This window comes from Camelus ferus, chromosome 2 (genome assembly GCF_009834535.1).
Source record: "Camelus ferus isolate YT-003-E chromosome 2, BCGSAC_Cfer_1.0, whole genome shotgun sequence".
Lineage (NCBI taxonomy): Eukaryota > Metazoa > Chordata > Mammalia > Artiodactyla > Camelidae > Camelus > Camelus ferus.
In genome coordinates this window covers 30,220,283-30,243,592 of record NC_045697.1, presented here as the reverse complement: position 1 = coordinate 30,243,592, position 23,310 = coordinate 30,220,283, and the positions used below count along the sequence as shown (strand labels likewise).

Genomic DNA, 23,310 nt, shown 5'->3' with positions numbered 1-23,310 from the left:
GAATTTTCCAACTGGGCCTGGTGAAGAGGCAACTGTTGTTGTCTGTATGTTTGTTTTGTCTTGTTTTGTTTTAATTTGTGTAAGCAGTGAAATTAATGGGAATTTAGCACACTTGCAGGAAGAGGATGAGTTCAGTTCTCTTAGACAAATTATGCCATCTTTGGTGATGGAAATCTGGGAAAGAGGCAGTTGGGAGAACTGCTTGCTGGAACACTGTTCAGAGTCAAGCCTGGGTGAGGGCTGGTGGGAGCCACAGCATGTCTCCCCTCACTTAGGTGGTTGAGTTTGTGGGGTTCAAGGGAGCTGATCTCTAATCTCATGTTTCTAAATAAAAGTTGATTCTTTTATTTTAAATATTGTATTAAAATATTACATATTTTAAACATACTTGAAAAAATAGAAAATTATAGAAAGGATACAGTTTTTTAAAATGCTTTTTCTCTCCCTCCCCCCATGTAAATATTATACATACAGTTGAAGCCGCCCCTGAACCATGTCCCTAACCACATTTCCCCACCTTCCCCCTTAGAGGTAACCACACTAATTATTTCAATGCTCATTGTTCCTATGCACGTTTCAGTAATTTCTCTACATATTTTGCATCAATAAACATCTAAACTTTTTTTCTAAACTTTTACCAAACTTTTTTGGGGTATTTTTCCTAGACTCCTCCAGTTTGTTTGTCTGTTTGGTTATCGCTGTTTCTGAGATTTATCTGTGTTGATATATGTCATTCTGATTTATTCATTTTGACTGCTGTATAGTATTCTGTTATATAACTATATCACAAGATATTTATCCATTCTTTCACTGATGTACATTTAGGTTTCTTACAATTTTGTTTTTGTTTTTGTTTTTGCTATTTCCAACAATGCTACAGTGAACATTCGTGAACTTGTATCCTTGTCTAGAGTGTATACCTAGAAGTGGGATTACTGGGTCATAGGCTAAGGGTATCTTTGCCTAACTCAGAATAGCCAATGACCCTTCCAGGTGATTATACCACCTCATGGTCCCACCATAAGTGTATGAAGGCTCTTGCCAGTCTTTGGAATTGTTAGTCTTTAAATTTTTGCCAGTCTGAAGGCTGAGGAATGATCTCTTTTGCTGTTAATTTACGTTCCCTAAATAATGCTGAAGCTGACCATCTTTCCATGTATTTATTGGACTTTTTTTATCCTTTGATAATGGTTTTTGGCCTTTTCCTTCTTGGTTTATTCTCATTTTAACTTTAAAAAAATTAGAAAAATAAATCCATTCATCTGCCCACTCAACATTTTTTTTTTGGTGAAAATAAGCTTAGATGCTATGAAAGGATTATGAAAACATTGTAGTCTCTTACATGCAGATACACAGTTTATGCTATTTTGATGGTTAAGAGGAGAAGGCGCTTCTTCAATATACTTCATAACTGTTGTATTAGGATGAAGCTTTACTTCATTTATAGTTTGTTCTTAAGGTTTATTTCAGACTATTCTTAAGAAAAATACAAAATTATGTGGTTATGATGATTGCTGTATTGCCCTTGATTGTCCAAATAAAGCATACATTCTAGACTCTAGAATAAAGAAAATAAAGATGGCCATGCTCACCCAAGGTTATCCTGCACTCATTCTCAGCAGCACGTGTAGGGTGGTCAGGGGTGCACAGAGAATGACTAATGCATTAACAAGGCTTACATGTCCCTTCCACCCCCCTATAATTGCATTCCTTTCATTAGCTTTCACCCAGCTGGTCTGAGTTGCACAAACAAAATATTGTGTAAGATCGGCCCATTGATGGTAAATTCGGAACAATTTTTATAAAACCCTTGCCAAGTTACATACTGACCCCAGGGTCTTTAAAACCAGCCAAAAAATGTTAAGCAAAAACTGAATTAAATCTATTATCACAAATTTGTGCCCCCTAATCTGATGAGACTTCCAGATGTCCAGCCCCAGACCATCTGCTGAATGTCTGTGGGCACGCACTCCCCAAACATGTGCCTGGGTAAGGGTAACAGACCGACAGCTTGCAGCTCTGAAATTCTGTGCAGTTCCTGCTTAGACATAAAAGCAAAGAAAAAAACAAGTAAGAGAGACTTTTTTTGAGGGTTGTTTTTTTTTTTTTTAAAAAACACCATTTGCTTTCTGTTTAATCGATCAGTTGCTTTGTTCTTGGAGTCAAATGGCTCGTTTCTCTCAAAGACAACAGACTGTGTGATTTCAAATATTTCATAAAGCAACAACAAAACCTTTGGGAGTTAGTTGGTAACTTAGACTTGGTAGTAATTCTGAGTAGCATGTTTTGTTTATTACAGCATCTCTGTCTTATGGCAGGATTCCGAGAAAACAGACTCTCAGAAGGAGTTGTATGTGCAGGAGGTTTATTGGAGGGTGCTCTCAGGAACAATCTGAGAGAGAGAGAGACAGGGAAGTAAGATGGGGCAGAGGGAGAAGTTGGACTAAGAAGCAGTGACAACAGAGGCCTCACCCATTCCCATGGGGAGCTTTAGAGCTTGGATGGTGTGACAATTTTATGTGTCAACTTGGACAGGCTGTGGTGCCCATTTGTTTGGTCAAACGCCAGGCTAAATGTTGCTATGAAGGAAGGTGTTTTTTTCTAGGTGTGAGTAACATTTACATCAGTAGACTTTCAGTAAAACAGATTACCCTCAATAATATGACTGCATCTCATACTATCAGTTGAAGACTTTAAGAGCAAAGACAGAGGTTTCTTTTTCTTTCTTTTTTATTTTTGTGGGGGTGGGGGGGGGGAGGTAATTAAGTTTATTTGTTTATTTACTTTTTTTTCTAGAGGAGGTATTGGGGATTGAACCTGAAACCTCATGCATGCTAAGCATGTGCTCTACCACTTTGAGCTATACCCTCCCCTGACAGAGGTTTCTTGAAGGAGAAGGAATTCTCCTTAAGACTGCAACATAAAAACCCTGCCTGAGTTTCTAGTCTGTTGGCAATTCGACCTCAAGACTGAAATCTCAACTCTCACCTGAATCTCCAGCCTGCCCTACAGATTTCAAACTTGACAGCCCCACAATTGTGAGTCAATTCCTTAGCATAGGGGTTAAACCCTATGGGTCGTATGTTATGACTCTTCCATTGGGGTTTGCCATAAACTGTACACAGCTTCTTTTCCCATCACAGTGTCAAGAACTATGAAGGATCTAAGATTTTTATCCTACTTGCAAGCTAGCAAGTTAGCCTGCCACAGTTCCAAGGATGCTGGTGGAAGACATGAGTCTCCTTGGTCAGAGATGAAGAGCAGTGTGTCACTCACAGCTATAGTCATAGCCAGAGTATCAGCATTTAACACTGGTTCCCTGAGCCCCAATTCCCATACGGTGATACAAGAAGAGTCACATCACACCTGCACCCTCAGTGGACTGCATTACCGTAGAGGGACCCTGAGTTTAGGGAACCCATATCCTTTATAATGAGCAGTAAGTATGCCTGCTCTTTGCTCCAGAAGGAGGTACTATCTCTATCTTCCGTGGCTATAAGAAAACTTAGCCTAAGTTCTGGAGGAAGACACTGTATCTTCCAAGGCTATTTCCAGACAAACATCCTTGAAATGGTAGTCCAGAACAAAGGGCAGACAGTGCCTCAATCACAAGACATGCAGAAATGCAAAAGGCCAGTGGAGAATTGTCTCTCAAGACAAGATGCCACTAGCATATGGTCTGTCAGGTTATGTTGTTCAAAGGACACCCTGGCCTGGGCCTACTTCAGAGCCCTGTCCTGCTTTGGGCTCTATCAAAGCCAGCAGTCCTGCATGTCACTTGGTATATTAATTGGGGTAATATTCAAAAGTGTAGAATATGCTTCTTCCAGAACCTCCAAAGGCATGGGGCTTTCTTCCTAAAGATGGCGGTGCAAGAGGCATATTTTGAAGAGGATTTCTCTGTATGTCGTAGATTACAGGACACTTATAAAGTGTATTAACGTGTTAGACTTCTGAATCTTCATAAGGTTTATCTTCCACTCTCTGGAGTAAAATCTCCAGCATATTTGTTATTTCCTGCTTATCCAGTCTGATGAACATGATGTCATTGATACTGTGGATCAATCTGATGCTTTGTGGAGTGTGAAGATGGTCCAGATCCCTTTGGAATATATTGTGACATAGTGCAGGAGAGTTAACCTAGCCCGAGGCAAGTTTATAAAAATATACATTGTTCACTCCATGTGAATGCAAACAGGTTTGGAGCCTCCTTCCTTCTATGCATGGAAGAGAGTGTATTCGTGAAGCTGCTCCAGCAATGATAGCACTTCTGGCACAACAGCTGTAACTGGACCTACTGCTTGGCTGAGTTTGAAGCTGCCCACTGTCATCTGCCAGGATCCAACTGGTTTTTGTAGGGATCGGACTGGTAGGACTTAAGGTGGCACCAATCTCTGCCATTCTTGCTGGGATGTGGACTTGTTTTTGTTATTTGCTTTACCTTGGCTGGGCGAGCCTGTCTCACAGATTCCTTGTGTCCTTCCCCACTACGTTGGCTCTTAGACCATTGGCTAAGTAACCCATGCAGAACTCTGCCGTCTACCAAGTATGTCCATTGTAAATATACCTTTGGGGAACAGAGAAATGACCATCAGATGAGTCTCTGGTCTCAGCAGACTCACTGTATGGAGATCTAGGCCTAACTTACTTGGCTCCCATATGCCCTGAGTCTCACAAGGCAGCCACAACAATGTTTCAGGTCCCCAGCTATAGTCCACAAAACGTGGACCCAAATCTAACAGTCTTCAAAAAGCTAGATTTCTATCTTTCCCCAGTATATGGGTGCATGAGTAAATGGCCATACGTCCTTTTGGGTAAGGACTGAAGGAATCATTATTGTATTCACTTGCCATTTTGTTGCACTTGTCCCTTTCTCATGGGACCTATGTCTTCTTTAGGCAGTGGATTCTGGATCTGACAGCTGGCTCGGGTTCAAAATCGGGCAGGGGATCATGACTGTATATTAGGAGAGTTGCCATTAATATCCTGATTATCCATCTTTGATTTCTTTTGATTGTATAAATTGAGCAAAGCCCTTGTGGGTTACCCATCTTCCTTGCCCTTAGATATACTGTATTCTATTAACCATCTCCATACTTTCTGTAGGTCAGGCCTGCCTGGCTAACGACCTAGCCTTGCTGCTCATTATAATAATTACACTCACTTTGCTTCTGATTTTTAAGTGCCACTGCCTGACTTCTATTATTTTAAGATTCTATCACCCTCCAATGCTATCCAGCTCCGTTCAGGAACCACATTATATCTACCAACAGCACTAACCTATAAATCAGAGACTGGCAAACTACCACCCATGAGCCAAGTCCAACCTATCGCTTGTTGTGTAAATAAAGTTTTATTGGACCACACAGCCATGCTCGTTGGTTTCCATATTGTCTGTGGCTGCTTTTGTGCCTCAATAGCAGAGTTGAGTGGTTGTGGAAGAGATCATATGGTTTGCAAAGACTGAAATATTTATTCTCAGATCGTTTTTTTGGAAAAAGCTTGCTGATCTCTGCTATAGAGATCAGCCACCTTAATAATGTTGGCTTTCTGTTCACTGCTGCGTTGGTTATTGCTTTGGCAAAGGTGTTTCCTCTGGGTCTCCTTGTGGAACATAATCTGTTGGTAGGATAAGAATAACTTTGTGAGGTTATTCTTGCAATAATCTTGTGCAGTATGTCCACTTGTCTGAGCCTTTGATTCACTTCACCCCATCTTCTGCCTTTGAGTCTCCCTTTAGTGCTCCCTATTGGTAGAACCTACCAGTACCAGATGTAGTTTGTAGTCACTACAAAGCAGAAATGAAGCAACCCAAATTAAAATTTAGAAAGTGAGAAACAATAGATTAATAAAGAGCCCAAAGAGCAAGAATGTAAGTGAGGAGACCAGTTTAGAAAGTTTATTGCTGGCAGCCTAGGGGAGGTGATGGCAGTTAAGATGAAGAGAGGGGAACAGATTCGAGTCACATCTGAGGTTTAAATTAATAAGGCTTTGTGCAGGCGGTAAGGGGAGGGGAGAGAACAGGGAATTAACTAACTGGTTGATGGTGATTTTAGTGATGTGAGGAACTGAAGGAGGAGCAAGTTTGTGGGTGAAGAGTTTTGTGGTAGGATTTGAGCCGGCCTTGAAGGGCGGGCAGAGAGCAGCAGGAAGGCATTCAGGATGCAGGAAAAGTCAACAGAAGAATAAACTGAAAAAAAAAAACCCCACCACCCTGAAATCATATTCAGGAACAGTGGGTCCACCAGTTTGCCTGAAGAGAGGGTGTGAATGAAATCAAGAGAAATTGCAGCCGACGCAGCTACAGAGCTGTTAGCATGTGTATCCTTAGAACTTTGAATTGACCATTAAGTATTTAGCATTTGTTTTCCTAAGAAAACTTTTATTGAGATATAATTCATATACATAAAACATGGCCATTTAAAGTAGACGATTTAAAGGCTTTTTAAAAAAATACATTCACAGAGTTGCTCAACCATCACTACAGCTTACTTTTAGAATGTATTCCTCACCCCAAAAAGAAATCTCATCCCCAGTACCAGTCAACCCTCATTCCTTTCTCCCATGACCAGCCCTACTTTCTCTCTCTGTAGATGTATCTATTCTAGACAATTCATGTAGACATTCATACGAAATATGTTCTTTTGTTTCTGGTTTCTTTCACATGATGTTTTCAAGATTCTAAATATTTAGCTTTGAGATTGCTAAGTGTGTGGCTAAAATCAGGAGGAAAATAAAATTTATTTTGAGTTATTTCATCCAAAAAGTGTATTTTCAGTTTTCCTAATGTCTATTCCTTTGAATCATCTAACGCAAATGAAAAGATGATGCAAAAAATATCATTTTAGGACCTTTAAGAAAACTTCAACACAACACGGAGAGTAAGGAGAGGATGGGAGTCTTTACCCCGTATTTTTATTACGATGTTGCTTTTTAATGAAAATCTAAGAATCTGGTCTCTAGCTTTATGTTAACCTGCTCTGTCTTTATTTGGCAACTTTCGATTAGTAGATTAAGAGTCATATTGCCTAGGTTTAATCCTGGCTCTGCCACACATTGGTTGTGTGATCCTGGGCAAGTCACTTAATCCCTCTGTCTCTTTATTATCATGGTGATAATAGATCTTGAATTCCTTAGAGCTAGAATTTGAATTCCAGACGTGGACGAAAGACCACATTTCAAAGTCTCTCTTGCAGCTTGGTGTAGCTTTATGACTACATTGTAGATGGCAAGCGCTTCCTAGCTGCCCCGGCTCACAGGGCCTCCCTTTTCTTCCTTCTGCCTTCCTATCTTCTAGACTTTAATTTGGGTGTGATGGTAGCAGCCCCAGCAACCATGAAGTCACCACTCACACTCTGCGAATAGCTTCAGAGAGACAGGAGCCCACATCTCTGAAGATGGCAGAGAACTGCTATCTGTATCAGCCTCAAATGGTGTGACTCCAGAATTCTTTAATGTGAGAGTGAAATCAACATTTTCTTGGTTAAACCATCATAATTTTGCTTGTTGAATATCAGTTATCTGCAGTCAACCTCTCCTGACCCATAACTGTTAGTTTCTGTACTCAGGCATTAATTCATCGATTCTTTATCTTTTCAAATGTTTATTGAGTCCCTCCTCTGTGGTAGGCCCTGAAGAGTTAGAACAATCTCTCGGAAGATTTCCTTCTTCAGGTCACTGGGTCTCATGGTAACGAATTGAGGCTCCAATAAACCCAAATGGAAAATTACGCAAAATGATGATGCCTGTGTCAGAGTATCTTCCTGTTTTTGAAAATGGAGCTGTTTCATGATCTGCAAATTCACACAAGTTCAGAGAAAAGAAGGAAGCTGCACAAAAAAGACCTGGGGTGATGGTAATTGTGGGATTCAGAGAGTTCTGGAAACTTGTTTTGATTTTGCTTCCTGCTCCTGGGCTCTGAGTTCTTCCCTGCTTCTATCTTTGGTTGGAAATGACATCATCTCTCACTCTCACCAGCCTGAAATGAGTTGTCCTTTATCTCTGCAAGTATGAATGTTCCTGTAAAGCCTCCTCTCTTTCAGATGCCTAGGAAGCAGACACAAAAGTATACGAGGGAATTGTGGTAACAATAATCATACGCTCTCTGTCTTTAACTTAAAATTTTCCAGACAATCCACAAGGCACATAAATCTCTTGACAGATCAGGCTGCTATTACCAGATATACTTAGGTTAGGTCTCTCTATGCACAAGGAAGCTTCAGGCACTCATTTAATAAATATTGGTTGAAAGTCAGCTACAGACTTGGCACCGGGGATGGGTGTGAGCAGCAACATCAGAATGGTCCTTGCCCTCTTGCTTCTTAGAGTTTTCGACAATCCCCTTCCTTTCCCTGACAAAAATCGTTCAAATTCCCACCCGGCTTTACTTCAAGCAAGCATATATTGTGTGGAATTAAACCCTTAAAGCTGGAGTTATGTGTAAAACTGCCTCAATTCAACCTTCAACCCAGTGTCCCCGCTGTAGACTCATTTTTAAAAATAACAGAAGTATTTTTCCAAAGAATGCCCCCCACCCCTGCATTTTACTTCACATGAGCTACAGGATATGTATTCTTACAGCAATAGGACGTAGACAAGGTGTGAGCTGCCCTTGGGGTGCTATACAATTAAAATTTATTTACCTTTCCAGGAAACTACCCTCTCCCCCCATACAAATTAAACCTCATGTGCAAATACTCAGGAAGCATTTTTCTCCCCCTTACCTCCAGAGCGTCCTCACCTATACAGTGTGAATCCTGTCTACAAGGTAGGTTCTGTTGTGTTGTTGATGATTACTTTATTTTTCAATCTCTGGAGTATAATTGAGATAAAATGTAGGTCACTGAATAAAAGGCCTGGGACTTGTATTTTTCCTTCAACAAGCAGCCCTTTGATCTATTTAAATGCATCAATAATAGATTAAGCACATTACCATTTTATCTATTTTCCACAACCTCAGATCAGTTTGAAATTTTAAAACAACCCTATACAACTATCCTGGCATGTGTTATGTTTGTAGGTCTTTCAAATAGCACGAACGCGACAGGTTGGCTTTTCTTTAGAATTCTGATATGGGGGGAATTGTGTTTAATTGATGTGATAGAAACAGGGAAGTAACTAACATAGAGTTAAATAGTCCAATAAAAAGGGTTCGCTTTTCTTTTAAGGAAAGAAGTCTGGAAGTTATGTCAACAGCTGTATTTTCCAGTTCCCGTTGTTTCTCCTTCCTCCCTGACTCCAGTCGAATTTATTTTTGCATTGAATAATTCGGCTCCTTTCCTTTTGTAACGGGCTGTATTTGGGGAGATGAAGACAAACTGCTTAGACCTTGAAAAACACATGGGCTCCTCGGGTAGATGGCATCTGCGAGGACTCAGAACCCCCTCCACATTCTACAGGGAAAAAACAGAGCCAGGTGCATTTCTTCCCAAATCAAATTAGCTGCAAGATGCCACATCCAATTGTGGCAAATTGATGTGAGAGTTTGTGATGTCTGCAGCAGCTCTTCCAGCAAAGGTCACCACGGAAAGACACAGGCACCAGGCGGGGGTGCAGCAACTTATGCTAGAGCTGCTCTGACAATAGCAGGCAAGATGTAAAATGCAATCAGCTTTTTGAAAATTGCAAGAGAATCCAGTTGTAAGTATGTATTCTAATTGGATTTACTGTGCCATCATTTACCTCTTTAAGGATGTTAACATAACATTATGTTTAATTGAAAAAATGGGTAGTTAACTATTCAGAAGAGACTCTCCAGCCCCCCATATAAGCCACAGTCTAATCAGGCACAAAATATAGGGGGCCCTAATTACATCGCCAGACAGTTTTCGCATTTCTTAAATAAAATTTGCTTATTTACCACTGAAAATTAACTAAAAACGTTGACATGTGACAAATTTGCCCATCTTGATAGTTGTTTGTAAAGATCTCTCCTGACATTAACAAGTTTACATCATGCTTTATGACATTTAATTAGTCATATTTTATTTAATTAGCATGGTAAGACATCTAAAGCAATCCAAATATTTTCTGAAATGCCCAAACAGGAGGCAATGGTTCCATACATTGTGAGAGACCAGGCAAACGTCTCTTCAGACCACTTACCAGATGGGTCTGCATTATTGGCTATATCTAGCAGGCTGCTCTAGCAGAGAAATGGGAATATTTTAAGGTTTCAACAAACCATTTCAAGGACCCCCTCAAAATCTGTCTATAAAGTGCACATTCTTTTCCACGCAGGCTTAACCCAGGACATGGCTCTGCTTGAAGGTAAAAATAAAGCCATGCATCTGGTAGGCTCGTGATCTAACTGTATTTATTAAACAATGGATGGATAAGTAGGTACATTATCTTGGAGGAGATTGTTTTACGAGATTGTGATCCTTTTCACAGCTTTTTTGGAGACTTCTCATGTGCTTTCTTTTCACAACTCCTGATGATTTTCATGGTACCTAGACTCTGCTATAAATGCAAGTCTTCTCCAGTGTTTATTAAGCACTTATTATGTGGCAGGCAACATGCCAACCACTCTCATGCATTTAATCCTTCCCCCAATACTGGGAGATAGGAGCCACTATCGCTCCCCTTTGTTAGGTGATGAAACTGGGGCTTAGGGATGGTTATTAACAGCTGGCAAGTGAGTGGCAAAGTTAGGTGTCAAGCACGGAGCTTCTTGGAGCAGATGAAGGCCCCTACAAGAAACCACCCTGCCCCTTGGATGGCAGATTTGTGTTCTTAAGCAGCTCCTCAGCCCTGTTCACACCCAGGCTACTCTACCCCAAACCTGAAGCTTGAGTACGTAATCTGTCCACATCACAGCCTAGCTCTTTTGTGGATAATGGCAGCTGGTCCTACTCCTTTAAAAACACATATGACTCTGAACAATTCAAAATGATTATGGAATATCCATAATAAAACCCACAGTGGAAATTTTGTTTCTAATTGTTGACTGTAAATTCTGCTCTAGTAATGAAATTGGGTCACATACCCTGCCCCTAATTCTCCTAAGTTATAAGATTTCATTTTAAGTGCTACTGTAAACCTGAATGGTGCCTCCAAACTTAATGATTTTTCTCTGTACAGACATAAGTTAGTTCAACTTTGAAAACTCCAGTAAGGAAAAGAGTCACCTTTGTTTTAGGCAGGTGAGTAAACTCAGATGTCCAAAGTGAGGGAGCAGAATAGGAGAGGAATCAGAAATCTACTCTCTGCCTTCACATTGACCATATAAAAACCTCGGGGGAGAGTTTTTAAAACACCCACACAAACCTGTTTCAGATTTGGATTGCTTATATTTGATTACATGTAACTTTCAAGCATTTACTCAAATTTTCCAATGGATGTGAACCCCCCCCCCATATCTGTGGTTACTCCAACCACTTCCAAACTCTCCCCCTCCCTCAAAAGGGAATGCAGATGTAGGTTTTATGCTAAAATAGCTGAGCTCTAAGTGCATTAAGAAAATCATTTCAATATAGCTTTTACTAATGCAGACGATTTTTTAAATGAAACAAGGCAGATACAATAGCAGAGGCGCCACAGATTGAATAAATATCACTTAACCAATTACCAATTATCCATGCTAATGAAGGATGAGACAGAGCCTTGATAAATTAAAACCCCAAATAAACTGAATGTTGGTTTAACCAATGATTCCTCCCCTTTAGCAAGAGCGTCTGAGGAACAGCTATAACATGACTGATCTGAATTTTACTTCCTCGCCCTTCCTCCACCTGCCCGCCCTCTGACTGTGGCTCTGATGGGCAGGAAAACGGTCAAAGGGCAGACAGCTGGAGGGAACTCAAAGGGAGCAGGGGGGACCCACAGAGTGGAGACTCTGCCCCTGGATAATTGAGAGTTGATTGGATGCACAATGGCCTCCTTTTGTCCACTTCTCATTTTGGATCAGGGGCCACAGCCAAGCCTGACATAAGGAGCTCTTTCCTGGACCTTCCTCTCCTGGGCCAGCTGTGAGCATTCATGGGTGACAGCCGTGTTTGGCACATTCCTTGCTTTGCCTCTCTCCCCTCTGAATAATCAGGGATTGAGCTAGAAATCTCTGGTCATACCGGAAATCTGGTTCTTGTCATTTTGCAAAACCTCAGCCTGGGTCGAAGACTGCAAAGGACAGAAGGGGCTGCAGAGAAACATCTTCAAATGATTTGACGCCAGGAGATTCAGGTTCCAGCCTTTCCTAAGCCTCCATCTTGCTCCCTGACTTCCTCAGTGTCTTTCTTTCTTCCATTCCTCTTGCCCTACATGCGTTCTTCTGGATTCCTCCCCCCATTCCACTAATGCCTCAGTGTTCCATCTTGCCACCCCTGCTCTTTGCCGTATCTCCTCTCTTCTGGCGGCCCCATTCCCTTCAGCGTCACACGTCCTGCATACAACTGGCTTTCTGATGCTCTGTGGGGCACCTTGCCCAGGGCTCACATAATGCCATGTGCAACTGCACAGTCATATCCTTTGCTAAAATATCTGTGCCCTTAGAGTGCATCTCTGCTAACCTGGCCTTCCCAGCCCAAACCTTAGGACTCCCCACCCCACTCTTCCATGTTTCAGCAACCAAATGTTTAAAGCTGGACGCAGCCGCGGATCTCCTTGGCATTCATTCCATTTGGTTAGTGCCCTTGCTGTGCAGTGCCCTTCAAAACACATTCCACCTTGTCATCCCCACTCAAGGTACCTCCAGGAACCGACACGGCCAAGGGTTTATAGGCAGTAGGAGGAAAACAAGTACAAAATGTTAAATATATAGTCACTTGCAGACCGGAAGTTGCTTTCAGGTCCTACGAGCAGAACCCTAATCTATGGCTGCATGTGTTAGAGCCTAGAATCATTTAGGGACGAGATCTCTACTGATTTTAGAATCCCAAACATGGCTCCTGGATCCTTGCCTTTTGTCCATACGCCTTGCTCTCCCTGGACTGCCCTCCCAACTGCGCTTCCCAGGCAAACTGTTCTGCTAGGACTCTGCTCACGTGTCACCTCCTTTGTGCAGTTCTGATGACCCTCGTCTATTTAAGGAGCTGCAAGATCCCCCGTGTTCCCACAGAGGTTTGTAACTTTCTCTTTTAAAGCACCTAACGCCTTGTGTTGGAGCTAACTGCTAAGCCATCTCTTTCTTCCACTAAACTAGTATTTCTCAACCTTGGCAGGAGCACATTGGAAGGCCCTGGGAAGGTTTTTTTTTTTTTTTAAAGTTTATTCCTTTCTTTTTTTGGGGGGTGGGGTGGGGAGGTAATTCAGTTTATTTATTTATTTATTTTTTAGTGGAAGTGCTGGGGAATTCAACCCCGGACCTCATGCATGCTAGCCATGCGCTCTACCACTGAGGAGTTTTAAGACACATCAACAATTGGGCTTCATCCTCAGAGATTCTGATTTAATTGGGAAGAGGTGAGACCTGAGGGCTGAGAGGTTTAGTGCCTCCCCAGTGACTCTGACCTGAAGCTGAATTTGCATTCCACTGCCCTAGACTGTAAGCTACCTGAGGGAGCTAGTGTATCTCATTCATCTTTATAACCTCTGCCCCCCGGCACAGTGCATGGCATACAGTAGATGCTCGTTGAATGAATATATATCTGCATTTGTTGGTCTGGTCCTAGGTAGTTAAGGCCCCTGTGGCAGAGACTGCCAACTTTCCACCAATATTCATTCTCCCCTCCATGGGAGAAGTGGTAAAATTTTTAGCTACAGGTGCAGGGTACTTAGGAGATAAACCAGGTTTCCCAGCTTCCCTTGTAGCTAGGAGAAGCCAAGAAAGTAAATTTGGTCCATGGGATGTGGCCTGAAATAGGGTGTGCAATTTCTAGGTTATGCCCTGAAAAAGCACGATCATCTCCTTCTATGCCCAGTTTTCTCCTTCCCTGCTGGCTGGTGTGCCAACATGGTGGTGATGGGCCATCTTGGACCATGGGGATGAGAAAAACTTAACAGAAGGGACCTGATCCCTGACTTGTGGAGCCATCATGCTCACTCTAGAGAAGGTCATAAACTGAAGTCACTGTTACTCTGGGTCTCTGTTACAGCACCGAAGTGTTAGTGCCTAAGTCATTTGGAAAAACCTTTGTATTGCACTATCACGAAGCCCGATACATGAGCTTGATAACACTAGCAAAACTTGTACTAACTCCACTCCAGTCTGCTGGCCAACACTGTTGCTCTACAGGAACAACATTACTTGGGTCTCCGATGGCTTCCTATCACTCTTAGGCTAAAGGCCAAAATCCAGGTTATGGACCTCAAGGCCACGTCTGCCTCTCCAACCTCATCCTGCTCTCTGCTCCCCTTGGTGTCTCTGCCCCAGTCTCACTGGCCTGCTCTTTGTTCCTCCAATGAACAGCAGGCTCTTCCAGCACAAGATCATTGTACAGGCTGTTCCCTCTGTCTGGGATGACCCTGCTGTGTGTTTTCACTCGGTTGATGCTAACTCATCCTGCTGCCCTTCAGATCTCAGCTCAAGGGTCCCTTCCTCACGTCTCCCCTGACCTCTCTGACTAGGTAATCCCTGTATTATACATCTTGAAACTCTCTGCATTCATCACACTTGTGATTTTGCATTTATTGGGATGATTATTTAATTAGCAATTGTCTACATCACTAGACTCTTAGCTCCACAGGAGCAGGGCCAGTGGCTCTGGGGAGCAGCGTTTCTCCCTGGAGCTGTGAGGAATGGGAGAGCACCTGTACTTACCCTTTCCCCCACTGTTTGCAGGCTCACCTGCCTAAAAGTTCCTGCTCTGAGTTCCCCTAAGAAGTCATAAACTCTTATCTAACATGGCTCCTCTTGTCTGGAATCACCTCCCCCTGCCCCCTTCCAAAGTATCCAGGTCCCAAACTCCCTTCAAAGCCCAAGCTTGTTCTGTTTCCTTCTGGAGGTTCTGATGAGCTATATTAACTTGTGAGTACTTCCCGCAGCCCTAAACTTTAGTTTTGTCAGGAGTATTCAATAAGCTTTCATGATAAATTGCCTAGCAACATTATTTATTTTTATGTAACTAGACTATCTCCCTAAATAGAATATAGATTCTTGGAGGGCAGGAATGTGAATCTTTTATTCTTAGCATCTAATACAGGGGGTGCTTCCCAGTAAGCATCCAGTGAAGCACGAAGAGTTTGTTTAGGATGATGATGGTGACATAAGGAAGTGTATATTCTCTTCCAAAAGACTGTTGGAAACTTGCTCACCTGTAATCCTATATCTCAGAATTAAGGCAAGCATAGCGTTCACATGGGTCTTGAGAGAATATTTCACTACACATTGAAGGTTAAGTCCCTTCCAGCACAATACATCATGAGGGCTCTAATTTACTCAAGCCAGAGTCAAATAGCTGAGATCTGAATCTCAAAACTGCCCAGGGCAATGAAAACTCTAAGTGAATTGAAGAAGTCTCTTTTAACTTTGGTTGTAGTGAAAGAAAAAAAAATTAACAAGTTAGGGTAAAAGAGCATTAATCTTGGGTGCTAGCCCCGTGTTTTTTCATATTCACTTGGTGCCTCAAAACCACCTACATCAGACTACTTGATTTATTAATCAGAGAGAAACTTATGTTTTTTTTCTTCTGAGAAAATATAAAAGTATTTTTTCAAGGCATGAATTGGTATGTTTGTCCTTCCTTCCTTCCTTCCTCTCTTCCTCCCTTCCTTCCTCCCTCTCTTCCTTCCTCCCTCCCTCCTTTCCTCCCTTCCTTCTATCCATATAGCCAGCCAGCAAAGATTTATTGAGAGTTGCCCATGTGCTAGGTAGGCACCATGGTAGGCAAGTGATGTAAGAACAGATATTAGTAATAACAGCAACCAGAAAAGTTGCTAGTGGTTTTTTTGTGTTTATGTGTTAGATACATGCGTTGCTGTGTTTAATCCTTCTAACAACCTAAAATATACAGGACCATTGTATGTCTCAGCTCGTATCTTCTTGACTCATCTTTTTGGCCCAGCTGTTGCCATGACAACCAGTTTCCTACAGGTATAACCCAGCAGTACCTTGTTTCAGCTTCACTGCTTGCCTCTCACTTTCTGCCCTGGGGTTTCTCTGCTGCCACCAAGAACTCCCGGTTTGGAACTGCTCAGCCATTCTAATGGGAGCTCAGAGATGGGCGTGTGAGGGAGTTAGTGGGAGATAGGTGATGGTGGGTAAGTGCTCCCTCTTCTGTCAAGAGGACAGTTCTGAGGTCTACACAGTTCCTCAGAGGGTCCCAGCAGGATGGAGCCCCAGCCGCCGCAGGGGCCAGCTCAATACTGTGTGTGCTTACACTGATTATCCCCCCTGCCTGTTTCACTCTTCCTGGTTCCCCGTCTTGTTCCCTGAGATCTCTTTCCCCAAAATACTACTTGCCTAAGTCCTTGGTCTCGTCTTGATTTCTAGGAGGGGAAATCAAACAAAAACAATTAGCATTCACATTTCAACAGTTGAGGAATGTACGGAGAAGGGTCTTTGCAGTTGTGATTAAGTTAAAGATATTGAGATGGGAGATTATCCTGGATTATTGGTTGGGCCCCACGTGCCATCATATTTGTCCTCAGGTATTATTCATGTGATGAGGTGGAGGGAGATCTGATATGCACAGAAGACAGTGTGACCGCCATGGCAGAGACTGGAGTGATGTGATCACAAGTCAACAGGACAAGGAATGCCCGCAGCCACCGGAAGCTGGAAGAGGCAAGAAAATTCTCCCGTGGAGCCTCCAGAGGGAGTGCAGCCCTGCCGACACCTTGATTTTAGTCCACGGACACTGATTTCCAGCTTCTACCCTCCAGAATTGTGAGAGACTGAATGTTTGTTATTTGAAGCCACCAAGTTTGTGGTGATGTGTTACTATAGCCTTGGGAAACTTACACGAGGAAACTGAGGTGCACGAAGCTCAAATATTTTGCCTAAGATCCTAGTTAGTAACTGGCAGAACCAGGATTCAAACTCAGTTCTGTCTGACGCCAGTGCCCAAGTTCTCAATACTTTGCTTCCCCTCCAAATAGAGCAAGATTCCTTTCCTGGAGAGCAGCAGACAGTGAACCCAGGAACCATTGCTGATACTGGTAAGGCCATGCGGGAGGGAGGTGGGTGTCAGGAAGCTGCAGAGAGAGGAAGGCTTCCCTGGGCAGAGGTCATTACCTGGTGACAACCAGGAAGTCCTGTGTGACATGCAACCACATCAGAGAGATTCCTGTCTGCTCATTTCAACCCCATAATTTCCTTCTTGAATTTCCTCTGATGCTGGCTGAAAGCCAGATCTCTACTCAGTCAGTCCAAAATATTTGTTTTGATTCTCTTACCCTGCTGCCCAGGGTGGATGAGAGAAATTCTCCACAGGAAGACTTCCCTTGATTCTAGAGAATTCTCTAGGCTCCCACCAAAATAAGACATTCTATCTCTGACACCTCAGGGAGGGAATTTATTGCGGACTCAAGAGTTCAATGAAGGCCTGCCCTACATCAAAATCCGAGGTTGACCAAGCGAGGCAGAAGACCCACTAGAAGTCTGTGGGAGTCCATTCTGGAAAGGCAGATGAAGGGACAACAGGATGTGGAAATGTACACAGGAATGAGCAAGGAATTCTACAGGGTTTGTTTGATGGTGGATGTTAATTCCTTAACTATGATCTTTCTAATATGGTCATTAAGTCATAATAAAGCCATAAAGAATTCTAACCATTACCACTTAGCCTTGAATATTTCTTTCCTCCAATACTTCTTGGGCTACTTCCTCCTTCCCCCCAACAGTTTAACCCTGAAGACATTCTGTGGGTAAGATTATGAGATAGCCTTGCCTAATCCTTCTCAGGGTACTGGGCTGGCACTTCTGCTGCTCTTTATTTCCTAAAATGTATCAGGTACTTTCTACCAAACACTGGGCAAAGTTCTGAGGATACAGAGATGACCTCAGGGAGTTCACCATCTAGGTGGCAAGACAGATGGCTATACAGCACTTACCAATAATATGGAAGGCATGTACACAGTGATGTGAGAGAGGAGAGGCGGCATGCCTAGCTTAGAACAGGAAAACAGAGACAGACACTTGCAACAGGAGACACTGTGCTGAGTCTTAAAGGAAAAGGCTGTTACCCAGGTAGGGAAGGAGGGTAGAGAGAGGGGGTGTGGAGCGAAGGCAGAGGGAAACACGTTTTAGTCAATTTGGGCTGCCATAACAAACGTCGTAGACCGGATAGCCTAAACAGCAAACATTTATTTCTCGTGGTTCTGGAGGCTGGGAAGCCCAAGATGAAGCTGCCAGCAGACTCAGCGTCTTCCTGGTTTGCACATGGCCACCTTCTTGTTACATCCTCACATGGTGGAGAGAGAGAGATATCTCCGGTCTTTACGTCTTCTTATAATGGCACTAATCCCATCCTGGGTCCTCTACCCTCATGCCGCATCCAAGTCTAATCCCCTCCCAAAGGTCTCACCTCCAAATATTATGACATTGAGGAGTAGGGCTTCAGCATAAGAATTTGAGGGGGTCACAGACATTCAATGCAGAGCACATGTACAAAGGCAAAGAGGTGAGAACAACAAGAGGGTGAGAGAGAACAACTGGGGACTTGGTAAGCACTGCTGTTGTTGGAGCCCAGGTGCACGTGCACACAGCTGGAGAGTAAGCATGAAAGCCTTGTCTGCCTTGTTGAAGTTAGACTTTATTATGAATGTAATGGGGAATCATTGAAGGATTTAAGTCAGGAGTGACATGATCAGATTTACCTTTTAAATGATCACTGTTACATCAGTGTGCAGAGTATATTGGAGCGAGGCCTGACTGGAGACAGAGAGGCCAGTTAGGGAACTATGGCAGTGGTCCAGGTGAGAGATGATGAAATGGGGATGACAAAAGGGGGCAGATGCAAGAACAATTTAGGATATAGAATCAGCGGGAGGAGTTGGCCATAGAGAGGTACAGGAGGCTGAGGGAAGAGTTGAGGATGACTTCTGGATTTCCAGCCTGTGAAAGTTTGTAAGTGAGTAAGAAGATTTGGGGTAGGGGGGAAATAATGAATTGAGTTGAGGATATTCTGAATGTGAGACTATTCCCCATCATCCCAAGTGAAGATGTTTGCTAGATGGTTTATTCAGAAATTAATTCTCTTCACAGTCAAAAATACTCTCTCCTTGAGTGGTCTCATACTCTCACACACATCGGCTGGGTAGAATTGCTGATCGCTCTCAAGTCTGTAAATTCTGCCTGAACCTCTCTTCTGAGCTCCAACTTTCTGTTTCCTCTTGGATGTCCCATCTCAGATTAAGTGACTGCATCCCATCACTAGGGTAATCTACTGAAAGCTGTGCTGTCCAATACAGTCCAGTAGCTACTTGGAGTATTGAGTACTATTATTATTGAATGCTAGTGAGTCCTGGAAATGTGGCTAGTCCATCAAGAAAATGAGAAGACAAGCCACAGACCAGGAGAAAATATTTGCAAAAGGCCTATCTGTGTATTTTACAGGATTTTTTTTTTCCCAGTGGAGGTACTGGAGATTGAACCCAGGACCTCATGCATGCTAAGCATGCGCTCTACCACTGAGCTGTATCCTTCTCCACAAGAGGCATATCTGGAAAAAGGACTGTTATTCAAAATATACAGAGAACTCTTAAAACTCAACAATAATAAAACAAACAACCCAATTAAAAAATGAGCAAAAGACATGATCAGACACATCACCAGAGAAGATATACAGAAGACAAATAAGCATATGAAAAGTTGTTTAACATCATATGTCATTAGGTAACTGCAAATTAAAACAGCAATGAGATACAACTACATGCCTTTAAAATGGTTAAAATTCAAAACACTGACGACACCAAATTCTGATGAGGATGTAGAGCAACAGGAGCTCTCATTCATTGCTGGTGGGAATGAAAAACAATAGCACAGATACTTTAGGAATACAGTTTTGTTAGTTTCTTACAATTGTGCTTCTTGGTATTCACCCAAATGAGTTGAAAGCTTGCACCCAAAAAATCTGTACAAACATTTATAGCAGCTTTATTCATAATTGCTCAAACATGGAAGCAACCAAGATGCCCTTAATTAGGTGAATGGATAAAGTGTGGTATGTCCAAACAATGAAATATTATTCAGGGCTAAAAAGAAATGAGCTACTAAGATATGAAAAGACGTGGAAGAAACTTAAATGCATATTACTAAGTGAAAAAGCCAATCTGAAAAGGTTCCATACTGTATGATTCCAACCATATATTCTGGAAAAGGCAAAACTATGGAGATAGTAAATAGATCAGTGGTTTCTAGGGGTTAGCAAGGAGGCAGGGATGAATAGGCAGAGCACAGAGGATTTTGAAGGTTGTGAAACTACTCTGTATGAGACCGTCATGGTGGATACATGTCACTATGTATTTGTCAAAATCCCATAGAATGTACAACACCAAGAGTGAACCCCAGTGGAAACTCTGGACTTTGGATGGTAATGACATGTCATTGTAGGTTTATCGATTCTAGCAAATGTACCTCTCTGGTGTGGGATGATGAAAGTAGGGGAGGCTGTGGGTGGGGGACCAAGAGTTATATGAGAAATCTTCAGAACTTCTACTTGATTTTGCTATGAACCTAAAACTGCTCTATAAAGTCTATTTTTTAAAAGTGTGGTTAATCTAAATTGAGATGTGTTGTTCTATAAAACAGACCCTGAATTACAAAGACTTGTATGAAGGATGTAAATATCTTAGTAATAATTTTTCTATTGATTATATGAGAGGAAGCTAATATTTGGGAAATATTAATTTAACTAAAATATTATTAAAATTTATTTACATTTCTTTTTTTAACTTAAAAAAATGTGGCTACTAGAAAGTTTTAAATAGTATGTGGCTTGCAATCTATTTCTTGTTTATAGCCTAAGCCAGCACGTTAGAACTAAGACTTCTGGCTTCTACTCCAGGATGAATCACTCATTCAGCAAACATATTTGAAGTACCTACTCTGTGATGAATAAGACATAGGTGCTCCCTGCCCTTGGGAAGCTTACAGTCTTTGTCTGCCTTATTATTGAGATCAGCATAAGAAAACAATTTTGAGGAAGGAGGGTATAACTCAGTGGCAGAGTGCATGCCTAGCATGCACAAGGTCCTGGGTTCAATCCCCAGTACTTCTATTAAAGATAAATAAATAAAAACCTAATTACATTTCCCCTCAAATAAAATGAATAAAAAAATAAAAAGGAAAACAGTTTTGAAAAGTACAAAGTACCTTCACAATACAAGGAATAATATGAATATAATTTCTAGGTAGAAAGTAGACATGCTTTGATTTCCAGATGAGAGTTAGAGATACTAAGAATCCTTATGTGGGTGGAAAATCATGCAATCAGTCCAATAATTGCGACTAATTAAGGGACCTTGAAATAGCATTGAAGTTATACCAAAGGGTCAAAAGGACAGCTGTGAGGTCTATGCAAATTATAATTTCTGGCAAAAGAAGTTCAAGTTGGGACTCCCCGAAATGTACCTAACCAAAGGAGCTCTGCAGAGATTTTGCATATTGACCAATCTTTGCCTTGGTAGTAAAAAGAGAGGTTAGATTTTACTCAACTTTTCCTCAGTCAGTGCTATTGGGAGATCACGGCAGGAAGAGGTAGGGCTGAAGAAATGGTCAAACAAGGCCTCAGGGAAGCTTAAATCACTCACCACCAGCAGGAAATGGTGGCAACAGTGGCGACCCAGCAGAGGCAGCTGCGTTTTGAAGAGCAGCTCAATTTGAACCAAGCCTCTGGGAGGACAGTGGTACTGAGAGGCGGGTGACCAGCAGCCTCAGTCTCTGAAAGATGGAAGGGTGGGGAGAGTGGAGAAAGCCAGCACCAAGCTTCGTGGTGCACTGAGCAAACATTTCCCTCGGGATCATGAGCCGGCTGCTGGCTGAGCTCCTGCTTTGTGTCAGGGCTTGGGCTACCCAGGGGAGCCCAAAGGGAATAAGATGGTCTCTCCTTCCAGGGAGCAGTTCCCGACTAGGAGGAGATCCCGTTTATTTGGAGAGTTTCTCCAACATTGGAAGCAGTCTGTAAAATGATTAATTAAAAAAGTACATTGTACTATTTAAAAGCCAATTTTGATTAAATTGTCCAAGTTTCTTTGTATGATTCTGTAAAATTGGGATGGCTAGAAGAATTAATTGTCAGAGAACATTTTGTACTTCAAAACAAAACAAACAAAAAAAGGGAACAAAAAGCAAAAAACCCATTTTGCTGCAGTGGGGATGGTTCCTTGTCTTTTGCAAATTTCCCCCCAGTTCAGCTACATGCTGGAGCTGGTGTTTGCACAATGATGAGATATTTAGGACAGGATTTAGAGTCACAGGGTTGTGACTCCTGTCCCACAACTTGCTAGCTGTGTGTCTTGGAACAAGTTGCTTTGCTTCATGAGGCCTTGACCTCATGTATAAAATGGGGTGACAGTTCCTACCATAAGAGGCTGTGAAGAGGATTGAATTAAATAAGACAGTTTGCTGAAACTCAAAGCGTATTGCCAGGAAGCAAGATGCTCAATAACTGGTAGCTATATGTAAACAAGCCTAAAATCTGACTTTTTCAAAAATCTCCTTCCCTCTCTTCCCCGCATTTACACACACACACACACTCACATGTGAGCGTAAGGGTCAGAACCAGAATCAGTGCTGCAAAGCCTTAGACCTGGCTCCATTCTCTCTGTCTCTGTCTCTTTCATGTTACTTTCTGCCGAAGTTCAGGTCCTATTATTCAGACCTCCCAGAGACTTAAATACTCTTCTACACTTGAGGAAGTCATTGCACTGAATATTACTTGAAATATGGATGTCCTTATACCTGGCTAGGAACTTTTTCCATTTATTCCACAAACATTTTCTAAGCAGTAACTATGTGTCGGGCACAGCTCTGGGCCCTGGGGATACAATTTTGAAGACCCAAATCCTTGCTCTGAGCACCTGCCACTCTAAGCACGTAAGCATGGAGTGTGACGTCAGGTGCTCTGAGAAACAAATAAAGCAGGGGCTAGAGAATGACAGGGCCAGGCTGTTTTTGAAAGGATGACCAGGGAAGGCCTCTGCGGGAAATTACAGTCGAACAGATGAGGTTCACGAACATTCCAACATTAGGGAGTGATGAAGCAAGCCATGAAGACATCTGGGAGGGCGGTGGGTGGGGAGTGCTCCAGGCAGAGAGATCAGTAAATGTGATGGTGGGGCAGGTCTTGACTGTGACCTTATTCGTTGAAGTGAAATTTGCCTCCGTGAACATGACTCTGTATATATTCCTTTGAGAATTTGCCATGTTTATGGGGCTTTCAATAAAAGAAAAAATTTGGAGGATAGTTGGTGAAGGGTAGGGGAAGAGTTTGG

The 23,310-nt window shown here is 42.3% G+C and overlaps 1 long non-coding RNA gene across 1 annotated transcript; it reads right to left on the bottom strand.

Moving 5' to 3' along the window:
• Nucleotides 1–5,824: 5,824 nt before the first annotated feature.
• On the bottom strand, nt 5,825–22,735 carry LOC116667135. The gene is made up of 3 exons (XR_004323902.1): nt 22,725–22,735; nt 14,686–14,690; nt 5,825–5,905 (listed from the first exon to the last, which is right to left on the bottom strand). It is a non-coding gene; the product is annotated as an uncharacterized LOC116667135 (long non-coding RNA).
• Between the last annotated feature and the right edge of the window lie 575 nt (nt 22,736–23,310).